Below are 10137 nucleotides of genomic sequence, written 5' to 3'. Positions count from 1 at the left end.
TGGGTGTGGGTGCGTCTGCGCGTGTGTGTGTGTGCGCGCGTGTGTGTGTGTGTGTGTGTGTGTGTGTGTGTGTGTGTGTGTGAGTGAGTGAGTGAGTGTGTGTGTGTGTGTGTGTGAGAGAGTGAGTGAGTGCGAGTGCGTCTGCGCGCGTGTGCGTGTGTGTGCGCGTGTGCGTGTGCGTGTGTGTGTGTGTGTGAGAGAATCTCAAGAAAAGTTCAGGTCACATTTCACTCCAAAATCAAAAAGAAAACAAAAACTTGTATTGCATAAACAAAGCCTGTTTTTAGGACCTTTAAGATTTTTGTGACATTATTTTCATGACAAATTTAGCCTGAAAACATTTCTCCCCCAAATTCTTCTTACTATACTGCAGAACATTTTATCCAGACACATTATTCCATTGGGAATTGTACTTTGCCATTTAAATGCTGTATCATTATTTGTTCACATCACACTGTACTAATGTGAATGACAGGGAAGAAATGCTTTGTTATAAAAATAAAGTCACCATGCAAAAAAAATCTTAATGGTTTTTAAAATATTTTCATGTAATGTTGTTTTTCTTGTGATTTTTTATTTTTATTTTTTTGGGTGAGGGAGAGTGAAATATGTTCTCTGTATAAACACTCAGTATTTCTCCAGGAGTTTAAAAGGGAGTAAATTCAGCTCAGAGCAGTTGGTCAAAGCTTTACTGTAGGAGTCGGGGGCATTTAAAGGAGATTTTAAACCACTCGTCTTTGATGGCAAGAGGATGAATCTGGCCCTGTGGCAATAGTTGAATTCACAGCTTAGCTATGCGAGCCTATTTAACCGCTCAGATGATGCTTTTTTATTTTATTGTTATTATATTTTGGGCTTTTTGGTAGCTATCTTACTCTGTACATTTAAAGCAATCATTACATGTTAAGAGTTCTGACATTTTTGTTGGTCCCCCCTCTGTGATTTAGCAGTCGTAGGGGTTTTGGTGGGATAGTGTATTTGTAGTCTTGAATTTAGATTACCCTTGTGTTACAAAGTCTTTCCCTGTCAGTAACGTGGTTATCATTGCAGAGAAAAGCCTCACTGTAAAAAAAAAATAATAATAATTTTCTTAATCGGTCAAAATATTTAAACATCCTTAAAACAAAACAAATCCTGAAAAGCAAAATTGGGTAAGGTATTAACACTTGTTTACAGATTCGATTTTGATCTTAATTTTAGCAACAACAAAAAAAGAGAGAGAGAGTTTTTTTTTTATAAACAAGTCTTAATATTTTAGACAATTTCCCATCTCCAATTTTTTTGTTTTAGGCATATTTCGTTGAAAAACAACATAAACCGACTGATTAAGAAGCTTATTTTAGTTAGTGCTCACTAACATCTGCACTGTAAATTATTATGAACACATTACAAGAGCATGATTTTTATTTTTGTTTCATTTTTTTCCCCAGAGTTATTTCGAAGGGTTGTCTTTTAATTACACATACACTCTGAGGGGAAAAAAAGGTACAAAAGCTGACACTGGGACAGTACCCTTTCAAAAGTACACCTTTGTACTTTACTTACCCATAAAAGGTGCATTTTAGTACCTTAAATGTACAGATTTGTAACCTAAAGTGTACAAATTATTATCTAAATGGTGTATATTAGTGCCTTTTGAAAGGGTACCGCCCCAGTGACAGCGTTTGGACCTATTTTTCTAAGAGCAGTGACATTCTGCCCACCATCAGCAAATGTAGCAAGATTGGTTTCTAGGTTTGTTCTTGTGAGTCACGTCAGCAGTCTCCACATCATGACACCTTCAGCATGTTCTCCGTCTAGATGAAGCATTTATTGCACTATAGTGTCATTCTTTTACTGAAAAATTGACACTTTCTCCATTCTCTGGGAAACAGACATCGTATCTGCACGTAGTAGCACTTGAGCAAATATATTAACTTCATTCATTCGTCTTGTCCTACATTGATTGACTTTGATCACGTGTATAAATAATAAATCGACATTATAAAACATGGCATCTATCCGGAGTTGTGCCGTAGGGATGTGTCTGTATATAGACGTGTGATTTTGGTCAATAGCCATAACTGGGATGCCCAGGAGTGTTTGTTTGACAACTGTTTAACAAAGTCATCCTATCATTTCTGTAACCGCTGAAGGGAAATGTTTGAAGGACAAATTTCACATGTGTGATGTGTTCCCTCACAATAAATGAGCAATGTACTCAAGTTACATTTAAGAACAGTACGAATACGTCATTCCTAACATGTTGGCGTCGTTGATTAAAAAGAAAGAAAATTATCCTTTTATCTTTATTGTTGTTGCATGGATGGGTATTTTTTTAAGAAAAAATAATGACAACTTTGAATGTGAGCTATAAATTGTTTATTTAAGAAATGTTGTCTTGTCTATTTAATATTTTGTTGCTTTGATTTGACCAAATAAACCAGAAAGAACAACCATAAACATTCAACCACAAGTTTAAATTAGGGCTGTCAGTCGATTAAAAATTGTAATCTAATTTATTACATGATGTTTCGATTAATTAATCGCAAAATAAATTTGACTGTGAAAATACTCACAAAAGATTATGTAAAGCTATTTTTGTATTAAATGAGAAAGTATCAAGAAGGCATTGTAGCTTTAGAAATAATTATTTTATTTGATTCATCATAAAATTTATTACACATAAAGTTATGTGTACCTTTACACATTAAAAAAATGGCCTAACATAAACTATGGAAAATAAAAGAAGATAATTTGAGAAACATCTCTGTATTTTTTGTTCATACAATGAAAGTCATTAACCAAAACAGCTTAGTTACCGACAGTCTTCAAAATACCTTCTTTTATGTTCCACAAATGTTTTACCCCCCAAAAAATAATGTTTTTATTTTTAATATTATTATTATAATTTTTATGAAATGATACTCTAAATAAGAAACTAAATCTGCCAGCAGGTGGCGGTAAATGTCTTTATGAGTCGATTCGTTCAAACGGCTGATTCATTCAGGAATAAAGTAAATGACTCTCTTTATGAATGGGTCTTTGAATCATTGATTCATACGATTAGTTCAAAACACGGATTTATTCAAAAACGAATCAACGCTGCGTTGCTTGAAGACGCACAACAATTCTGCTATGGCTTTAAAGATAATATGTTTTCTGCCAAATGAAGCAAAAACACATAATATTGTGTTTAAAATATAACACAATATCAACTTCTAATTTACTGAACTGTTTAAAATCACATTTAAGCTTGTGATAGATCGGGACGAAATCAGCACTCGTGTGGTATTGCTCTCCCTGCTTGTGTGTGTGATATCGTATGTTCTATTTCATCTGCATAAAACTCTTAACACAATAAATCTCTCTTTCTGCATTGCAAAAATCATTCCATTTCACATGTATGAAACATTTTTTCATGAGGCTAAGTTTTAGTCTTAACCTTGCAAGAATCATCTATCTCTTACAGAGAAAGAAGGTTTTCATCATATGTGGGCTTGCATTCTCTTCATTTGCCTAGTTCCACTAACATATTCTCACTTTTTACAGAAGCACTAACCGAAGGTTCTATTTCATCTAAGTCAACACGCCACAGTATGGGTCAGCCTCGCTGAGCTGTCAGGAGACGGTATATCAAATTAACCACGCCCCGCATGCAATCACGGTCTATAAATACAGGTGCGATGTAGCCGGCGCTTTCTCTTTTTTGCCTCCTACCTATCGATGAAAGCTGTTTGATGGTAAGATTTCGCTGTGCGTTCTTTTGTTGTATCTGGCTGACCAGAGTCTCTTTATCCACGAGGCTTTAGACTGCCGCGTTGGCACGTGCTTTTTGTAAATAAGCGCGTTGTGAGATTAAAGGAGCCTCTTCGCCCGCGAGGGTTGTGTGTGTGTTTCACTTATAAAATGTAAGGTGAGTATGTTATATTTATAATTGTATTTATAATATATAATATATATATGTATATATATATATATATATATATATATATTACAGGCATTTCATAACAAACAGCTAAAGAGGGGCCTTTTCACCTGTAAGCTCGTAAACGCAAGCATGTAGAAGGGGACATTGGTCAACATCAGAAGCAAATGCAAGGTATGCAGGAGACCCTAAACACTTTGTTAGTGGCTCAGCAATGGGTGGCAGAACCTCAAGACTTAGGGGTGCCATTGTCAAAACGTCCATGCCGTCACCCTGATGAGCTTTCAGTGGCAGCATCTGGAGTGTTTGGAAGGGATGAAAATTATGTGCCTTCAGAACCAGAGGATATCTCTGAGTCAGAAACGGGACAGTGCTTCTGATGCCTCAGAGGCTATTGCACTGGAACCTTCAGATAAAGCAATGATTTCCAGAGCTGCTGAGTGTGCTTCAACATCAACCTCAGTATTTGATAGAGGCCCTCAGCGTCGTAAAATAGAGCGGTTGCCAATACTTCCTGATTTTATAACAGAGTTGCAGTCTTCCTGGAAGGCCCCTAGTTCTACGGCCCTCCCTAGGACACAACTGGGCAATCTGGCAGGGGCAGTAACTTATGGGCTTGTTACAGCTCCTCAGATCAGACCCACGTTTGCTATGTTGACTGGGGCTACGGCCAGGACTGGAAGGGATGCTACACACCCTAACAAGCTTGGTAGAATAATTGACAGTCAGCTGCGGAAAGCCTATCAGGCCTCGGCCTTGTCGGCAAGACTTGCATGCACAAACTCTCTCCTCTTGGTTTATTTAGAGGGTCTGCTGCAGGATTTGTCCTCCACTTTGACAGAGGGGGAAAACATCCCAGAAACATTGCGAGTGGTTGATATGCTGATCCGAGGAACAAGTGCGCACGCCCAAGCCCTGGAGCAATCCATAGCCCATGCAGAAGCAGCTTTGGAGCAGTCTCGTAGAACAAGAGAACTGACTCGATCAGTGGTTAGAGCACCAGCTACTCGTGGGCAACGCACATCAGCTGGGAGCAGTAATTGGGCTCGGGCAGAATCAGCAAACCAGGCCTTCATAGGTCAGCGCCGGTCTGCTGCCCAAGGTGCACCCATAAGACCAAGCCAAGGAGTCCGGCAGTCCTTTCGTAGGACACGACAGCCAGAGTCTTCCAGCACACGTGCAAAAGGAGGGAGGAACCGTTACTGGCGGTTATCAGCCTCTGGCCCCACATTTTTCCAGTCAACATCTCTTCCACTGGCGCCAATGCACTCAATGTCCATGGGCGCTGAGCACCTTGGAGCTCGGATACAGGCTCCAATTCAAATCCAAGCCACCCCAATTTCAAAGGATTGTTCCTACTGTTTTGAGAGAAGAGACACAGTGCAGGTCTCTGACAGACGAGGTCTCAGTTCTTTTAGGAAAAGGAGCAATAACACGCCTGCCCCCGGGTTCGATAGGGCAGGGGTTTTATTCTACCTATTTCCTGATTCCAAAGAAAGATGGGGGTCTTCGGCCCATCCTGAATCTCAGGAAGTTCAATCATCATTTAAAGCGACTGCCCTTCCGCATGCTTTGTCTTTCAACCCTTTTAACCTTCATCAGACAAGGGGATTGGTTCACAACAGTGGATCTCCAAGATGCCTATTTCCACATCCCAATTCACAAAAACCACAGGAAGTACCTCAGGTTCTATTTTCAGGGCAACGCTTACGAGTACAATGTTCTCCCCTTCGGTCTGTCATTGGCTCCCCGCACCTTCACCAAATGTATGGATGCGGCACTCATTCCTCTACGTCGTCAAGGCATACGTATTGCCAATTACCTGGACGATTGGGTAATTTGCTCTCCTACAGAGCAACAGGCCAGGAGCAACACAAAGGTGGTCCTTGGCCACTTGAAGAAATTGGGGCTGACTCTGAACAGCAAAAAGAGTTGTCTCACTCCCACAAGGGTAGCGACATACCTAGGCTTGAGTTTGAATTCAATTATAATGAGAGCATCTGACTCCACAGAGACAGTCAGTGATGAAGGACTGCCTGTCCAAGTTCCTCAAAAAGGAGCAGGTTACAGTGAGATTGGGTCGGAGACTGCTTGGCCTAATGGCGGCAGCCAGTCAGGTGGTGCCATTGGGGTTGCTTCACATGCGCCCATTACATCGATGGTTAGCAAAGTACCAAGTGAGTCCATACGAGAATGGACAGCGACTGATTCCAAGAGACCTGGATTGTCTCCAGCTGTCAAGTGGTGGCTCTCAACTCCAGGCCTGAACGAGGGAGTCAAGCTGGGCCCGTTATGTTCAAGGGAAACCATAACAACAGATGCCTCACAGGCAGGTATATTGTACGCATTATTATTATTATTTTTGTTAAATAAACAAAACCACTGGTAAATAAAACACACCTTAGTATCGATATTTTTTGTTTGAGTATCGATACTTTCGATACTCGTGTCAGTATCGATATATCGATACTTCGGATCGATACGCCCATCTCTAGTAGCAGCCAACCTCTTTTCACGGGGGGTCCCAAGCCAGGAGAATGGTGACTTCACCCAGCAGTGGTACAGGCAATTTGGCTTTGTTTCGGAAAGCCAAAGTAGATCTTTTTGCCACACAGGAGACCACACACTGTCCCCTGTGGTATTCGATGGTGGGCCCCAGAGGGCCCCTAGGGGTGGATGCTCTGGCAAACGAATGGCCCCCAGTACTCCTGTATGCATTTCCTCCTTTCCCACTTCTGCCTGCAGTCTTGGCCAAGGTGAGAATTTTGAAGGCCAAAGTCCTGCTGGTGGCACCAGATTGGCCTCAACAGTCATGGATGTCGGATTTAATCGCTTTGCTGGGAGGGTCACCATGGTGTCTCCCAGTCAGACAGGACATGCTGTCTCAGGCCCAGGGTCAGATCTCCCACCCGAACCCAGGGAAGTACAGGTTACACGTCTGGCCACTAGACGGGAGTCAGCCAGAAATCTTGGAGAAGCAGTTCTAGCCACTTTGCAAGCAGCCAAAGCCCCGTCTACAAGGCGGCTTTATGCTTCTAGATGGCAGAGGTTTTCTAGATGGTGTCAGTCCATGGGGATAGACCCATTTTCATGTGAAGTGGATTCAATCCTGTCATTTCTCCAATTCCTGCTGGAGACTGGAGTAACAGAATCAACCTTGAGAGGGTATGTAGCTGCTATATCTGATCGTCATGAAGGCTATGGAGGTTACACAGTTGGGTTTCAACCTCTTGTCAGGTGTTATCTGAAGGGGGCTCGCAGACTGTGTCCATCTCGAGCTCGGCTAATTCCCTCATGGAATCTGGGTATTGTTTTGAAGGCTCTGACAGAACCTCCTTTTGAACCGTTACATGAAGTAGGGTTGGAATTTCTCACACTGAAAACTGCTTTTCTTTTGTCTGTTTCTTCAGTTAAGAAGGTGAGTGAAATTCATGCCTTCTCTGTGCACCCTGCGTGTTTAAGATTAGGAGAAGAAGGCTCATCTATTTCACTTCTTCCAAACCCCTCATTTCTCCCAAAAGTTCTGCCCCGTTCGTTTGTTTCCAGGCCCTTGGTGCTAGCCAACAGCAAATACACACAGGCAGGTATCGAAGTACATTTCTCAGAGAATGAGAAAAACAACACCTGTCCCTCTTCCTTCAGTTTTGCACCAGGTCAGATTTAATTACTCTGTCATTAGGAAGAAATTGAATTGTCATTAGCTAGAACCTTTCCATCCACCTCCTCACAATTCAGCGGAATCAGCCAGACTGCATCTAATCTGTCAAGTCAGGGCACTGAGAAGATACATTTCTTGCACGCAACAGATAAGACATACCGATCAGCTGTTTGTCTGTTATAGAGACTCTGTGCAAGGCCAGGCGGTGTCCAAGCAGAGGCTGGCAAAATGGGTGGTCAGGCTGATAGAGCTAGCCTATCACAGCGCAGGGATGCCTGCTCCAAATGGAGTGGTGGCCCACTCTACAAGAGGAGTAGCTGCCTCCTGGGCATTGTTTAGAGGGGCCTCTCTGGAGGATGTGTGTGCAGCAGCTGATTGGTCATCATCTATGACATTTGCCAAATTCTATCGTCTGGATGTTGCTACGACAGTCTCATCAACTGTCCTGCAAACAGTGGAACAGACATGATCTGGTGAACCCGCTGATTTAACTGTGAATGACAGGAAAACTAATAAATGTTCTGTTAGCATGAATTGGTTTCCTTGAGTTTATTGCCCTGCTTGGGTTTTTTTTCTCCCCTCCTGACCTTATCTGGTACACAGTTGACCCACACGGCGTGGTCACTCAGGGAGCACTTGTCACTAGTCGGCAAAAGAGAAAGAGCTCGCACCTGTATTTATAGACTGTGATTGCAACCGTGGTTAATTTGATATACCGTCTCCTGACAGCTCATCCTTAGCGAGGCTGACCCATACTGTGGCGTGTTGACTTCATTCACAGAACTAGGTTACCCACGTAACCCCTCGATATGTGATATATATAAATATGAGACAATACTCATACAGGGGCATTTTTGCCCCAATATCTTGAATTTTAGGGCATAAATGCATTTATGGAGTTGTTGCCCTGCATCATATTTGTCAGTCAACTGTATGAAATGTAAGATGATGTACAGTTCTGGGGGCGGGGCCAGTGAGTTAACTGCGTTAAAATATTTTAATTGCGTTATTTTTTCATAACTAATTAAGTTAACGCATTAAACGGACAGCCCTTGTTTAAATACAAAGTTCTCTCATGAAACTCTAGATAGGTCAAACTCAATCTGACATATGACATCATTATTCACAGGTTGCAGCTGATTGGTTTATTTTCACATCAGCAGCCAATGAGCTTACTGCTCAACACTCAAATACTTGGCTAGTGCTTGCTGTAGCAGCAGCAGCGCACTTCAGAAACCCTCCACCTCCCCCAGCTCTACCTGTATAGATCTGCTATGGGGTAATGTCATGTATGCTATGGGGGTTATTCATGTATGTTATATGTGCAGCAGCAGTATTTCTTACATGCTCACAGCAGCATGTCTGTGGATGTATTGGCAGTATCAAGTCTCGGTACTTGCTCTGCTGCAGCACATAGCAGATCTATTCCGCCAAGACCCAACACATTAGTTTATTTTAGTGCTGTCAAACAATTAATGGCATCCAAAATAAAAGTTTTTGTTTACATAATATATGTTTGTGTACTGTGTATATTTATTATGTATATATAAATACACAAACACAGTATATATTTTGAAAATATTTACATGTATATATTTATATTCATATAATTTATATTATATATACTGTAAATATATGTAATATACAAACATAAACATTTTCTGAAATATATACATTCATGTGTATTTATATATAAATAATTAATATACACAGTACACATATATGTTATGTAAACAAAAATAATAGAAAGATTTTAGTTCCATCAACTTAACTGCCAAAACTTAAATAATTTATCATTATGCACTAGAGAATTTACTTGAACAACTGATTCATTTCTACAATGTAAAATAACCAAGACCTGACATTAATGAAAACCACTAAAACTAATGCAATATGCATTTCCTGAGGGACAGCAAAAAAACAAAACCAAAAAAAAAGCCAGCAAATGATAGCACCAGTCACAACAGAAAACTGATTAATTGTTAATTGTTGACATGAGACCTAAAAGCTACTTCAGTATGTTGGGAAAATGCCCCCCTTAACAACAATGTGCATTTACTGTTCTTACGAAGTTACGAAACATGTTACCTGTTTCTGATGTGGAAAAGCTAGTTCATGCATTCATGACCTCTAGACTGGACTATTGTAATGCACTGCTAGGTGGTTGTCCTGCATCTTCAATAAATCTACAGGTAGTCCAAAATGCAGCGGCTAGAGTCCTTACCAGGTCAAGAAAATATGATCATATTACCCCAATTTTACAGTCTCTGCACTGGCTACCTTTTAAGTTCCTTATCAGTTACAAAATATTATTACTTACCTATAAGGTCCTTAATGGGTTAGCTCCTGCATACCTAACTAGTCTTCTACCACGCTACAATCCATCACGCTCACTAAGGTCGCAAAACTCTGGACTTTTGGTAGTACCTAGGATAGCAAAGTCCACTAAAGGAAGTAGAGCTTTTTCGCATTTGGCTCCCAAACTCTGGAATAGCCTTCCTGATAATGTTCGGGGTTCAGACACACTCTCTCTGTTTAAATCTAGATTAAAGACACATCTCTTTGGCCAAGC

This window comes from Sinocyclocheilus grahami, unplaced genomic scaffold (assembly GCF_001515645.1).
Source record: "Sinocyclocheilus grahami isolate Dianchi unplaced genomic scaffold, SAMN03320097.WGS_v1.1 scaffold103.1, whole genome shotgun sequence".
NCBI classification, from domain to species: domain Eukaryota; kingdom Metazoa; phylum Chordata; class Actinopteri; order Cypriniformes; family Cyprinidae; genus Sinocyclocheilus; species Sinocyclocheilus grahami.
The sequence above is the reverse complement of the archived record's forward strand: the minus strand, read 5'-3'. Positions refer to the sequence as shown.